Below are 14,969 nucleotides of genomic sequence, written 5' to 3' on the forward strand. Positions count from 1 at the left end.
AGAATCTCTTTTTTAAAAAACAGTCTTGGGGCACCTGGGTCTGACTCTTGATTTCAGGTCAGATTATGATCTCAAGGTTCATGAGATCCAGCCCAGCATCCGGTCCTAAGATGACAGCACAGAGCCTTCTTAGGATTTAGTATTTTCTCCCTTTCTCCCTCTGTCTCTCTCTGTCTCTGTCTCTCTGTCTCTCTCTGTCTCTCCCTCCCCCACTTGCACACACATTCTAAATAAATAAACATTTAAAAAATAATACAAATAATAAACACTCTTATGAGCCTCCTGTGGAAGTGTGTTCTGTGAAATACACTTTGGGACACACTGGCCTTCATAGTCTCAAATGAAAGAATAGCTGTGTAAGCCACTGTACCTGAAAAGTGCTATGGAGCCACGAGGAAATGTTTTATTCTTATCACTATTGTGGTCATTGTCACCTTCATTATCTTTCAGGGAATCCTGTCTGTGGCCTTGCTGAGCACTTCCTAAGTGCCCAGCACCGTTCTAACTGCTTTGCGTGTATTAACTAAATTATAACTTACAACTTCGCAGGTGTTAGCCCCACCTGGAAAAAATATATAGGATCATGATCATTAAATGAATAATAGATGCAAAATTCTTAGAAGAAAGCATTACTACAAGCATTTGCTATTATCATTATTCCCATTTTACAGAGAAAACTGAGGCACAGAAGGATTAGGTAACCACACTGCTGGTCAGTGAATCGGAATCCAGGCAGCCTGGGGACAGGGCCTATGCTAGGAAATATTGTACATTCTGCCTCTGCCAGAGGTGGAGGGGAAACCCCAGATCTGGGCCTGTCAGCAAAGCCAGGATTCCCTGTGAGAATATCTATGAAGGGCCACCACCCCCCTATCCTGCCCATCCCACCTGCCAGTCATAACCACCACCACAAGTGGGAGAAGAAAGGGGACAGGATCTGGGGTTATACAATCCTGGGTTGGATCTCAGCTCTGCCATTTCCTGGTTGGATGATCTTATACAAGTAACTTAACCATCAGTTTCCTCATCAGTAAAAGGACAGCATCATCTACCTCACAGGTGTGTGTGAGGAAGGACTGAGATGACAGATATAAAGCAATTAACACAGGACCTGACCCATCTGAAGCCCTCAGTAAATGTTGGCTCAGCACCTGCCCAGCACTCCCACCTCTTCTGGGTCCCTGGCTTGTCCCCACTTCTGCCTGTCACAGCCCCTGGTCTTGAAATTATGGTTCTATGTGTCTGTCTTCCCTACAAGATTGAGCCCTAATGGTTGCTCTTATTCACTGCTGCACCCCCAGGGCCCAGCACATCAAGCTCAGCACACACCAGCAACCCAGTCAGTGTTTGCTGAGCGAACAGGTGCATTATGACAAGAAAGCTATTAGTGATTATTGAGAACCCATTGTGCACTAGGCAGAGTTCCAAATATTTAACATGGATTCTAACTCAACCTAATATACAACAACCATGTTAGGTAAGTACTACTGTTTTCTCATTTGAGGAAATTGAGGCACAGAAATGTGCCTGGTAAATAGTGGAGACAGGATTTGAACCCAGGCAGTCTGGCTTTTGATCCTGCAAGCTTAGCCACAATAACCAAGTAAACAGATGGATGCCTACCTGCCTTCACAGGGCTGCTGAGAAGGCCAGAATATACTAAAAGCCCTATCTATGCACAAAAGTTTGTTACTAAACCCCAGAAGAGGAAGGCCTGTTTCGCCCAGGCCTCGGTTTCCCTATCTGTGAAGTAAGGGTTGGACTTAATAATGTCAGGAGTCTTACACTCATGGTAGAAGGGAGGAGAAAGGAAAAGGGAGCTTGAGCCAAGAGAAACCTAAGAACAGCACAGTAGCTAGATGGGCCCAGCCTGGAGCAGAGCCCAGGCCAGGGGCCAACAAAGCAGGAAGGGGCCCCATCACTGCCTCTGTGAACAACCAGGTCAGAGTGGGCTGTAATTCACCTAGGAGTGGGGGTCAGGGTCAAGATCCCAGCCAGAATCATGTGATACAATAATTAAGGGCAATAATGATCATTCACAAGTAGCTAGCACTTTACAGTTTCTGCTACCTCACCTGACTCTCACATCACCCCGTGACTATTACCCCTAAGAACTAAGGCCTAGAGAGGTCTGGGACTTGCCCAGGGTCACACAGCATGTCAACATCTAGACCCCGCATGACAGAGCTATTGATTGACCAATTAATTCAAAACTGCAGCAAGCCATGCTCTAGAAATTGCTCTGGCCCTTTAAGGAGGGAGTGGGCAGGACCCAGGTGGCATGCCTGGGCCACAGTCAAGTGAGAGAGTAGCCATTTCCACTCATTAAAAGTTTAGCCAGGCGAGCAAAGTGGGCACTTGGGGACAGTGGATCTCCTTGGGGCTCTGGCCGTATCTGGACCCAGCGTCAGGCCCAGGCTGCTGTAATTGGGCCCCAGGTGTCCTGCTGAGCCTGCGTCCCGCCAGAGAGCCTCTGAGGCCACTAAGGCCCAGCTCATTATGGCCTAATTGGTGGCAAATCATTCAGCCAGCCCCAGGGACAGAGAGTGATGAGCTCACAGTGAGAAAAGTTTGAGCAGCCACAACTTTCTCCACAGTGGCCCAAACTTTCCCAGTCCTGGGGGATGCCAAGGTCCCTGCCGGTGCCCAGGCTTCTCCAGGCTGCCCAGGCCCAGCTGCACCACTGATACACTGCTGTCACCACTGGGACTGGCTGTCTGAGGTTCCTCCCAGAGCCTCCACGGTGCAAGAGGGGCTCTAGCTCTACCCTCCACTTCTCCACCCCATCCCGGGACACCTAGGGGGGCAGCAGCCCCCTCCACATCCGGGAACAGGACCTGGGCACTGCCGGGCCAACCACTACCTCCCTGAAGGGGCGAAGATGTCTGGTTGTCAACATGACGTTGGGCCAGGGTCAGTTCACAGAGGCCGCTCCCTGCCTTAGCCCATTTCCTCTCACACCAGCCACAGGAGGGAGGGACCCAGGAGGGTGATGTAAAGATGACGATGGCCATAAACAAAAGGTTGTTACTTCAGAGCTAAATGTCTTCTATGCGTCAGCCTGTTTACTCTTCAGAGAAGCCCTGTGAGGTGCCAGTCCTATCCCTATTTCACAGATAAGGAAACTGAGGCACAGAGATTTTGAGTTCACCCACCTCCTGCAGGCTTTCCCTGTAGAGAATACTCGATTTGTCATTAAGATAGAAGAAAAAAACAAAATACTCGCTTTGAAGCGAAATTAATCTAGGTTCAAATCGCTGCCACTCAACCAGCTGTGTAAACTGCCCCAATTCATTTAACTTCTCTGAGTTTTTGCTTCTTCACCCGTAAAATGGAGATGTTATCATATCTATTTCATGAGAGTGGGAGGCTAAAGACCATGTTTATAAAAGGCCTATCAGGGGTGCCTGGGTAGCTCAGTCTGTTAAGCGTCCAACTCTTGATTTTAGCTTAGGTCATGATCTTGTGTTTTGTGAGATCGAGCCCGGCATCAGGCTCTGCAATGTCAGCGCAGAGCCTGCTTGGGATTCATTCTCTCTCCCTCTCTCTCTGTCCCTACCCTACTCACATGCACTCTCTCTCTCTCTGTCAGAATAAATAAACTTAAAAATAATAAAATCAAATGCCGAACGTAGTCCTGACAGAGTAAATGTTCATTCGATGACTGGTGATACTATTTTGTAGCATGGTGGAATAAAAAAAGCACAGGGGTTAGAGCCAGCAATTCAAAAAATATGATTGTTCCAGGCTCTGTACCAGCCCTGGAGCTTCCGGTGTCAGTTAGATGCTCTCCCTGCCCTCCCCACGCAGGATGAGACAGGAAATAAGTGCAGTGGCAGGACAGGTCAGCGGTCAGTCTGAGATGTCACTTAACGTCTCCAAGCTTAGCTTTATCATTTGGTAAGTGGTGGGCAGTGCCTGCCCCACAATAACTTGGGTTATTGTGAGGCCTGAGGGCCTCAATGTAATTAAGCATGGCCTACAAATTCTAGAACAGTATAGAAATAGCCCCACTGTCTGAGGTTTGGGACCTCAAGTCATTGCCCAAAGTCACCCAGCTGGTGGAGGCCAAACCTAGAAAGAATCCCAGGGCTTTTCCTCCCAGGGAACACTCAGCACCCTGCAGGAACGGCAGCCTTCCTCAGCCTTTGGCCCCTGTCACACCCTGTACACACCAGTGTAGATACCCTGGCCAATGGGTGGGATGTGTGGGGCAGACCCTGCCTCTTTCCAGGGAGCTCACAACCATGGGTCAGTAAGACAAGCAAGAGGTACTCAAAATACATGAGAAGGGGAGGCATCCTGAGAGGATGGGGTGACAGACACCTTTTCCTGCCTCTCCTTGATCAGGTGTAAACTGTGAGCCCCAAGACCCTCTCTCTTCTGCTTCCTTTGCCTCCAGAGAAACCCACGGCCCATGCAGAAATGGAGAGCTTGCTGTGGACGTGTTCTACAGCCCTGAGACAGAATTCTTAGGTGCTCTCTGCCCCTCAGGAAAGGTCTGAGCTCAGCAGTCCCAGCTCAGTGTGATGGACGATCACGATGGAGCCAGCAACAGGGCCAGATAGCTCTGACCGCCATTCCCTGGCAGGCTTTGACCCCTGGTGGCAGCAGAAGGGAGCTGGGCCTGGGTCCTTCTTCAAGCCCCTGAATCATTGGTGGCCACTGACCTTCCCTGTCAGAAAGAACCAAACCTGCAGAAGGAGGCAGAGACTCTGGGGGAGGGAGGAGACTGAGGATTTGGATGGGGAAGTTCTGAAGAAATGACCCACGTTGGCCCAAGCTCCCCTGGGGAAGATCTGGAGAGAGCTCAGAGGACGCACACACACACACACACACACACTAAATGTGGGAACCATCAGCAGTGGGATTTAGTCAGACAGCCCAAGTTCAAGTCCCATCTCTGCCACTTACTGGCTGCATGGCCTTGGACAAGTGTGTGGCCTTTACCTGTTTTCTCCTCCATAAAAGGGGGATGATACTAGGGCCAACCACGTAGAGTTGTCATAAGGATTAGAGAGATCATCTTAGCTAATTTATATAGAGTTCGTATTGTGTGTTAGTAACTGTGCTAAATAAGGTACAGACATAAACTCATTTGATGCTCGTAACAGCCCTGTGAAGTTTTGCTTGTTCACAACTATACTACACATAGCCTACTCGGTGCTCCATAAATATGTGTCGAATGAATGAACGAATGGAAATAAGGTTGGTGTTATTGTTAGTCAGAAAAGCACACTGAGGCTCAAAGACAGAAAGCAACTTGCCAGGACCACACAGAACCAGGTCTCCTGCCCCGGGGCCTGACACCAGCATGTTCTGATTGACTCAAACTCACAGTCTGGGGGGTAGGGTGGGAGGCTGGGAGAGTGGTAGGCCACACCAGGAATGTCCAAAGATGAGGCATCTCTATCTCCACCAGGCCTAGAGGGCACCAGCCCCAGGGCAAAATCCCTGGCAGCCTCTGCCAGACATGGTGCTTGGGTGCCACTCTGTGGCTCCTCTTGGAAGCGCAGGCTGCACTTGGCCTGGACTGGAGGCCTCTGCGTGAGGAAAGTCAGCCCTGCACCAGGGAGCCACCAGTCCACAGCCCAGACATGGATAGAGAGGGTCAGGCTTCTCTAAAAGCTTTGCTCAGAGACTGAAGGGCCCTCAGAGCCAAATAATTTGTTTATGGGCAGTGAAGGCAGAGATGGGGGCAGGGGGTGTTCATGAGTCCAACAAGGAACTTCGGCCTCCTGGCCTTCTGAAATGCCAACCCCAGAAGGCCCCTGTCACACAACACAAACACACACAAGAGCCATATCAGGCCACTTGCCAGATTTCCCACTGCCCACAGCCTGAGGTCTTTGGGTCCACAGTCTGCTTTTCTAGGACTAGGGTGTTCAACCCAAAAGACCCTCATAGTAGAGAGTTCTCCTTCCTTCCTAATGTACATGATACCCAGAGGGACAGCCCTTGGCCAGGGGGGAACCCATGAGGGGGTTTCGTTTCCCAGTGGGGCAGCTCCAAAATTTCCTGTGCAGGGAGGAAAGAGATCCATCCTAACAGTCTTATGCGACCCTGCCTGTCGCTAGAGGCAGGATCCTGAGGAAGGTCTTTCAGCAGGGAGTATGGGCAGAACTGGGTTGGCCCCTGGCCTCATGGGGCCCCCTCATCAGGGCCAGGGCCTACTGGCCTGCTCTTTATGAAAGGCATCCTCAGCCCCCTCTCGAGAGCAGGAGATAAGGTTGGAGAGGCCAGGGGGTCTGCTGAAGGGACAGAGACCCATTTTCAGGACTGGACACAGCAAGACTGGTGGGATGTCAGGCTGAGGGAGGAGAGAGTACAAAGCGGGAAGGCCTGCCTAGTCCTTGTCCCATGCCTGCCTCCCACGGAGAGAAGAATCACCCAACATTCCCAGTACCGAGAGGCCCTCTGAAACCCCAGCAGCAGGATGGGCCTGGGAGACATTAGGAGGCAGGGGCAGCTCCAGGGCCTGTTCTGGTGCACAGTGGCTGCCAAGACTGCTGGCTGCCAGCCTCAGTTCCCTCACCTGCAAAGTGGGCTGGTGCCTCCACTTCCCAGGTGTGATGTGGAAATCAAATCAACTGAGAAACATGAAAGAGGGTAGATCTTACGTTCAGTATTTTATCACTAATAATAGGCAGGAGGAAACTTCTGGAAGTGATGGTATGTGTATGGCATAGATTTTGGCAGGGGTTTCATGGGTATTTATTATCTCCAAATTCATCAAGCTGTATACAATAAATATGTACAGCATTTTGTATGTCAAAGACCATAAAGTGGTATTTAAAAAAAAACAAAAAACAGAGGGGAGCCTGGGTGGTTCAGTTGGTTGAGGTCAGACTTCAGCTCAGGTCATGATCTCACAGTCTGTGAGTTCAAGTCCCATGTCAGGCTCTGTGCTTACAGCTCAGAGCCTGGAGCCTGCTTTGGATTCTGTGTGTGTGTGTGTGTGTGTGTGTGTGTGTGTGTGTGTGTGTGTGTGTGTCTGCCCCTCCCTTCCTTGTGTGCTCCCTCTCTCTTTCTCTCTCAAAAATAATTTTAAAAAACATTAAAAAAATGAGCTTCCTAAACTATAATCACATGAAGTTTGTTAGAATCATCAGAAGTTGGATCTAGGAAGGGAAGGCTGTAAGAGACCACCCCGTCCTCCTTTTATGGAAGGGGAAACAGAGGCCCAAGGGTACCCTGCCAGAGTCTGAGTCAGATCTCAAGGCACTGGACTTGCTTCTCCACACTGCCTCCCCTCTGGGCCAGTGGCCGGGGCGGTGGTGGGTAGAGAGGCACAGGTTAGAAGTTCAGAGCAGATGATGACCTGAGATGGATTTCAGGGACTTCAGTGAGATTCCTATGCCCAAAAAGCCTCCCCATCTACTCCGTGTGGTAGATATCATCACCAATCCTCAGAGATCCAAGCCATCATCAGGCTTTTACTCACCAGTGTGTGCTTTGGATCTCATCAGAGAGCAGATTTTGAAATAGGGAATCCTTGCCATCTTGACAGGAAGAAAAGTCTAGAGAGGAGAGTTTAGCACAGAGGTGGATCATGGGGCCATAAAAGGGTGAAGAGAGGGGAGACAGTGGACAAATGGGCTGCCCTGGAGTCCTGCGGAAGAGTGGGAAGCTGTCAGGGAGGTCCCAGGGCAGCTGGGCTGTCCACAGTGCCTTCCACAGTGGAATGCTAACGGAGTCCTGAACCCAAAGATTCCTCACCCTGTAGCAACTCAGAGCAGCTGGGGCAAGATCAGTCAGCAGGGGCTTCCTGCAGCAGGTGGCACCTGAGGTCCGAGAGCAAGCACAGGCAGAGCCGGATGCAGAGGACAGGAAGGACTGGTGGGCAGGGGGTTGGTGGGCAAAGTGCAAGCCCAGTGTGGCCTTGCTGGAGGGCAGCAGCCCCTCCAGGAGGAACAGAAGATGAGAGCTTCGAATGCCAGCCTTTCCTTGGTTGGCACTGGGGAGCCTCTGCAGGGTTTTACTAAGGCTGATGAGGTCAGGTCTGCTTTCCTGAGGATCCTTCTAGCAGCAGAGGTGGAGACAGACTAGCCCCCCACTCAAGGCCTGGAGGTCAGCCGGGAACTGGCTTCAAGAGCCAGAGCAGAGAGGAGACAGGTGGTGGGATGGGCTGGACTTGGGGGCAGACCAGACAAGGGATGTGAGGGAGAGAACAAGCAGGGTGATGTCCCAGAATTTGGCTGGGGCAGTGGCTGGACCCCCCGAGAAAGGGGATTGAGAGGCAAACCACAAGGGTGGGAAGGGGCGCAGTCAGCTGTGGGAAGGTTGCACGGAATGTGTGTGCAACCTCCTCATGTCTCAGCTCCCCTGTCACCCCTGATGTGGAGTCCTGGTGACAGTCCGGAGGGCCTCAGAGGCATCCCCAGTGCCCTGAGGACCATACTCCTGTCTGTGCTTTACAGCCACAAAATCTCACCTTGTCACTAAAAGTTGGCCAGCAGGAACGTGCACCAGTCTGACAGAGGCAGCCCATCTCTGCCCCAGAAAGCCCCAGAATGAGGGGAGGCATGGCTGGGAGCTCCTGGTATGATAAGGAAACTTGATTAATATCTCCTCAGCCTGTTTTGCTCACTCAGCTCCCCTCAACTGATCTCTCTGTTCTAAGACAAAGCTAGAAGCACAGGTCCTCCAGGAAGCCTTCCTGGCTTACCCTGCCTCATACACAGGGTTGAGTTTCCACTCCTCTGAGCTGAACTCTTGGAGCCCAGACTAGATGGGCTTCCTGAGAGCAGCCCCTTGCCCACCCCCCCCATCATGGGTGTCACACATCCATACCCTCCCCTACCACACCCCTCTGCACCCACCACCTGCCTAGGCCAAAGCCACCCTCACTGTCCCTCTTTCATTCTTTTGAGCCACAGGTATGGAGGCTGTAGTGGGTTTAGTGGTGGCCCCAAAAAAGATATGTCTAAGGCCCTCAAAGTTATGAATGTGACTTTATTTGGAAAAAGGGTCTTTGCAAATGTAAGTAAATAAAGGATCTTCACATAAGATCATCCCGGATTACCCAGGTTGGCTCTAAATCCAACGACAAATCTCCTTATAAGAGACAGAAGAGAAGGCCGTGTGAAGAAGTCAGAGATTGGAGTTTTGCAGCATAAGCCCCCAGAAGCTGGAAGAGGTGAGGGAGGGTTCTCCCCCAGAGGCTTCAGAGAGAGCCCAGCCCTGCCCATACCTTGATCTCAGACTTCTCGCCTGAAGAACTATGGGAGAATAAATTTCTATTGTTGTAAGTCACCCAGTTTGTGGCCGTTGGTATGGCAGCCCCAGGAAACTAATACAGACTTAAAGCAGCCAGCAAGCAGTTCTCAGAGGTCTAAGCCCGCACAGTGTGAGCTGACCCAGTTCTGTGTCCAGCAAGAGCTGCCATTGCCCCAGGGCTTCTGCCTCCTGGCCCAGGTCCCACCCCAAGGGAGGGTCATGGATGAACTGGACAGAGCCTGGTGAAAAGGGCACTCACTGGGGACCATGTTGCCAGGACTTCCCTGTGTGGGGGGCAGGGAGTAGTGGACAGAAGAGCCTCAATGAGCAGGGGAGTGCACATGAGAAAGCCCCTCCTCCAGGCAAACCTCACACTTGGTCCTGAGGCACAAGCAGCGTTTGAGATCCTCCAACCCCGACAGCCTGCCGGCCACCTCTGACCACCCTGCTGCCACCTCAACACAGCAGGGCTGGAGCAGGTCCAAGCCAGATGCCTTTGGGTGGAGAGGGGACACACTCCGGGCTCCAAACCACAATGATCTTCACTGATTCCCACCTTTACCCCCCCACCCCCCCCACCCCCCCCCCCCCCGCCGAGGCTTTGGGTTCAACCACACCCACCATCGCCATTCCTGCCCTCCTGTTACACCTCAGCTTAGCCATCTGAGGCCCTCCTTCTCTCTGCCTCTGGCTGTTTCTGGACCTTCCAGGCTGACGCATATGTCCCCTCCTCCACGAAGCCTTACCTGACCCCCATCTGCTCCTCCACCATGTCCAGAGCAGTGATGAGACAGGGCAAAGTGGAGAGAATCAGTTTGGGTCAGATGACCTATCCTAAGTAGATAATTAAGATAATTAATTAAGTAGATTACGATTAAGTAGATTAAGATAATTAAGATAATTAATTAAGTAGATAAGCCTAAATAGATTAATTACCACGGAAGAAATCAGAAAGGGCTACCAAATAGTTATCAGCCGAAAAAGATTTGCCCCCACATTGTTTTATTGGTGATTTTCCTTCCAAACTCTTAAGAGATGAATAATTCCTGTGCTATAAAAACTATTCTAGAAAATAGAACTTAAAAAGGAAAGTGAGGCAATTCATTATGAAGCTGGCATAGCTGTGATACTAAAACCTCATAAAAATTGTTCTGAAAAAGAAACTTGTAGACCTATTCTAAATAAAATACTAGCAGAATGTCAGCAGAATTTAAAAATATAAACACTGTGTGAGATATCTACTTGTCAACAAGTCAAATTTTAAAAACATTGGCTCATTATAGTTGCTTCCAAAAAGAAGCATTTGAAAACGTTAAACACAACGTCCCATTTTGTTCATTATCAAAAACTAGAAACAGAACAGTATCTTATTAACATAAAAAATAATATTTTTCTCAAATGAACAAGCAACTTTGTACTTAACATTAGAAACAGGAGTTCTAATAAAATTGGGGAAAAATAAATATACCTTTTCTTATCGTTATTCTTTAATATTGTTCTGGAAGTTCTTTTTTATGAAATACAATATAAAACAGAAACAAAAATCTAGTTTAAAAAAAGATGGAAAAGGATAATTCTCCTTTGAATATTCAATAAAATCAACTGAAAATAGTTTTCAGTTAATAAGGGAATTTTTAAAAGTACAATATGTAATATATATATATAATATAGAAGATAAATGTACAAATGTACAAAATCAAGAAATTTCTATATAAAATTATTGCCAATTCAAAAAAATGATAGAAAATATTGTATTCTCAATGGTAGCAAATAGCAAAACACTTACAATACACTTAAGAGCAATGAGGGGGACCTATTCATTATTCAAAAAATACTGAGTATCTTTTATGTGTCAAATTCTATATTCAGTGTGTGGAACATAACTGTGAGTGAAGTAGATAGAGTGCCCGCTGCCGTGGACCTGTACAAATAAAACTAAGAAACTGTTGAGAGATGTAAATCAAGACTTTTTCAGAATGCCGTACTTTGATAGTAGATGGAAAGACTGAATGTTATCAATGTCATCCACAGATTAATTTATAGGATTAATGAAATCCCAATTTTTAAAAATCACAATGGGATTGTTTCTGAAAATTGGCTAAATGTTTCTAAAGTTTGGAAGAATAAAACTTGAGAATAACACAAATTAATTTTAATCAAAATACTTATAAAGGTAAGTTTCATTAAAAAGAAAAATAAGTGATGAAACTATAGTGGCTAAAATAGTAGAGTACTCTCTTACAAGTCAATAGCATAAGACAATTCAATTAAAAATAGGCAGAGGAGGGGCACGTGGGTGGCTCAGTCAGTTGAACGTCCAACTTTGGCTGAGGTCATGATCTCGCAGTCTGTGAGTTTGAGCCCCAAGTCGGGCTCTGTGCTGACAGCTCAGAGTCTGGAGCCTGCTTCAGATTCTATGTCTCACTCTTTGAACATCCCCCACTTGTGCTCTGTCTCCCTCTCTCTCTCTCAAAAATAAATAAATGTTCAAAAATTTTTTTTTCAAAAACACAGGGAGAGAATTTGAATAGAGATTTCTCCAAATAAAAGCACATGAAAACATGTTCAACATCATTAGCCCTCAGAGAAACACAGATCAGAACACCTTGGATGGATAGAATTTTTAAAAAGATCATAATAACTGTTGACAATGACATGAAGAAATTATAACCCTCATACACTGCTGGTGGGAAAGTAAAATGGTGCAGCTGCTTTGGAAAACAATATGGTACTTCCTCAAAAGATTAAACAGAGAGTATATAGATACCCAGTAATTCTACTCCTGGAAATGAAAACATGTGTACATAAAAACTTGTACATTAGTGTTCACAGCAACATTGTTGAAAAGAGCCAAAAAGTGGAAACAGCCCACATATCTATCAACTGATGAGTGGATCAATACAATGAGGTTTACCCACATGATGGAGTACTATTCAGCCACTAAAAGGAAATGGCATACTCATGGCTACAGCATATTGAAACTCGAAAACAGTATGCTAAGTGAAAGAAGCCAGCCATGAAAGACCACATGCTGTATGATTCCATTTATATGAAACATTCAGAATAGTCCAGTCCAATGACACAGAAAGTGGTTGCCTCGGGCTGAGGGGATTGGGAGAAATGGGGAGTGACTATCAGTTGGTAAAGGGTGTCTATTTGATGTGATGAAAATGTTGATTGTGGTGATAGTTGTGCAGCTCTGTGAATTTACTAAAAAAAAACCATTGAATTGTACATTTAAATGGGTAAACTGTATGGTCTGCAAATTATACCTCAATAAAGCTTTTATTTTTTTAAAAAAATGTATGGTATTGGCACAAGAACAATCAGAGCATCACTACCTGTAAAACAACCCCATGACATACAAGAACTTAATCTAGGATAAAGATAGTAACACAAAGCAATGGAGAAGCTGAAACAAGAACAATGTATTTAGTTACCTGGGGAGAAATATACCAACTCAGATTGTCACTTTGTGACAAAAACAAATTTCTTGTGGATCAAAATTTAATATGAAAAAATCATGCCATATTTTAAAGGGGAACAAAATCTTTGAATGAGAAAAGACTTGCCAAGCTTAAAACCAACTCATAAGGAGAAATGCTCATAGATTTCATTTTATAAATTTAAAGCTTTTAGTCTTAATATCAGAAACAAAATAAAAATACAAGATTTGAAAATTTTGTTTCAGTGGATGAAAGAGGAATAATTAATTTTAATAATTAAATTGCTAAGGGAAATACTTAACACCTTATACACATGGGCAAAGTATAATGAACAGATATTTCACAAACAAGAACCTGCAAATTACAATGAGATAGTATTTTTCAATCATCAAATTACTAAAATAAAAATTATTAAATCATATTAATTTAATACTAGCACCAGTGACTCAGACATGAGACTGATACAGCTTTCTCAGAAATCCACTTGGCATGCTCAAAAATGTTCAGATTGTTTGACCCAATAATCCTGCATCCGAAATCTACCCTGAGAAATATATTTGAAATGCAAAAACTTATTGAAAGATTCATATGTCATTAAATTATGACCCTTAGCTTCTCATTTTTTTCTCCGGGAATATTGACTCATGAAGACCAAAGCCTGGTGAAGGTGGGGCAGGCCCTAGTAGGGGTCAAGGTACGGAAACCAGACCATCCTGCTCCCAGACCATTCTGCTTCCCAAGGAAGATGTTGGCATGGAGCAACAGCAGCTCCAACGGGTCCTACACCAGCTTCCTCTGGGTGGGCTTCCCTGGGCTGCAGGAGCACTCGCACCCTTCTGGTGCTGCCCTTCCTCAGCCTCTACCTAGTGATCATCTCTGCCAATGCCCTGGTCACCCACATGGTGGTGGCCCAGCAGAGCCTGCACCAGCCCATGTACCTGCTCATTTCCCTTCTCCTGGCTGTCAGCATCTGTGTTGCCACCACCGTGATGCCCACCATGCTGTTCAGCTTCTCTACCCACTTCAACCGCATCTCCCTGCCTTGCTGTCTACTCCAGATGTTCTGCATCTACTTCCTCATTGTCTTTGACTGCAACATCCTCCTGGTCATGGCCCTGGACTGCTACATTGCCATCTGCTACCCTCTGTGCTACCCTGAGATAGTGACGGGTCAGTTGCTGGCTGGCCTGGAGGGGGCGGCAGCTGCCAGGAGCACTTGCATTGTTGCCCCCCCCCCCTCGTGGGGCTTGCCTCCCAGGTTCACTTCTGCTGCTCAGACCTGATCCACCACTTTGCCTGTGAGCACATGGCCCTCATGAAGCTCTCCAGTGGGGACATCTCCCCGAACAAGACTGTGGGTCTCACTGTCCACATCTTCAACAGAGTCCTGGACATGCTGCTACCTGGAGCCTCCTACTCTCGCATTATCCATGCTGCCTTCTGGATTTCATCAGGCAGAGCACATTCCAAGGCCCTGAACACCTGTGGCTCCCACCTGCTGGTCATCTTCACCGTCTACTCTTCCACCATGTCCAAATCCATCATCTACCGTGTGGCTCCCACCGCCTCCCTGGCCATGCACAACTCGCTCAGCGCCCTCTACCTGCTGCTCCCATGTCTGGTTAACCCTGTCATCTACAGGGCCGGGACCAAAGAAATCAGGCAGCACCTGGCAACTCTGTTCCAACTCTGTTCCAAAAGGCAGAGCTACTAGCCCCCCCCCCCCCCCGAGAAGCCCCAGCCCCTGCCCTCACACAGGGAGCTTCCCACCTGACTCTTTGGGACTTGTAGGTCCTACAAGTACTCTCACTATCAAGTGGGTATATGTGCAAATGAGTCATCCCTGCTGTATTTTGGCTTTGACTATCTGCATTCATCTTTGAAAATCTTTTTTATCCATTTTCTGAAAATAGCTACTCATCCAGAATTATACAGTAACCAACTCTAAAGGAAGCTTGTGTCTCTAGCTTCTAAATTTTCTCCCCTTCTTTCTGCATGTGATATTCATTCATTCTCACATTCATTCATCAGACATCTATTTTACATACATCATGCTAACCCCATGATTGCAAAGAAAAAGAAACTGGTCTCTTCCCTGAAGGAGGGTCTAGTCTATAAAGCTTCCAAACTATAAAGACAGGTAATGTTCAATAATACCTTTATGTACAAAACTCTGTGGGAACATAGAGGAAGACAATTACTAAGACAGAACACTTCACAGAGAAGGTCAATTTGAGTTATGTTTGAAAGACAAGATAGGGTGTTTACTGAAGAGGAAGGAGATAGAAGAAAAAGAATTCCAGG

At 47.2% G+C, this 14,969-nt stretch overlaps 1 pseudogene; it reads left to right on the forward strand.

Annotated features, from left to right (window-relative positions):
• Window positions 1–13,410: 13,410 nt before the first annotated feature.
• On the forward strand, window positions 13,411–14,439 carry LOC106966088 (olfactory receptor 52K1-like; annotated as a pseudogene).
• The last annotated feature ends 530 nt before the right edge of the window (window positions 14,440–14,969 follow it).

This window comes from Acinonyx jubatus, chromosome D1, assembly GCF_027475565.1.
Source record: "Acinonyx jubatus isolate Ajub_Pintada_27869175 chromosome D1, VMU_Ajub_asm_v1.0, whole genome shotgun sequence".
NCBI classification, from domain to species: domain Eukaryota; kingdom Metazoa; phylum Chordata; class Mammalia; order Carnivora; family Felidae; genus Acinonyx; species Acinonyx jubatus.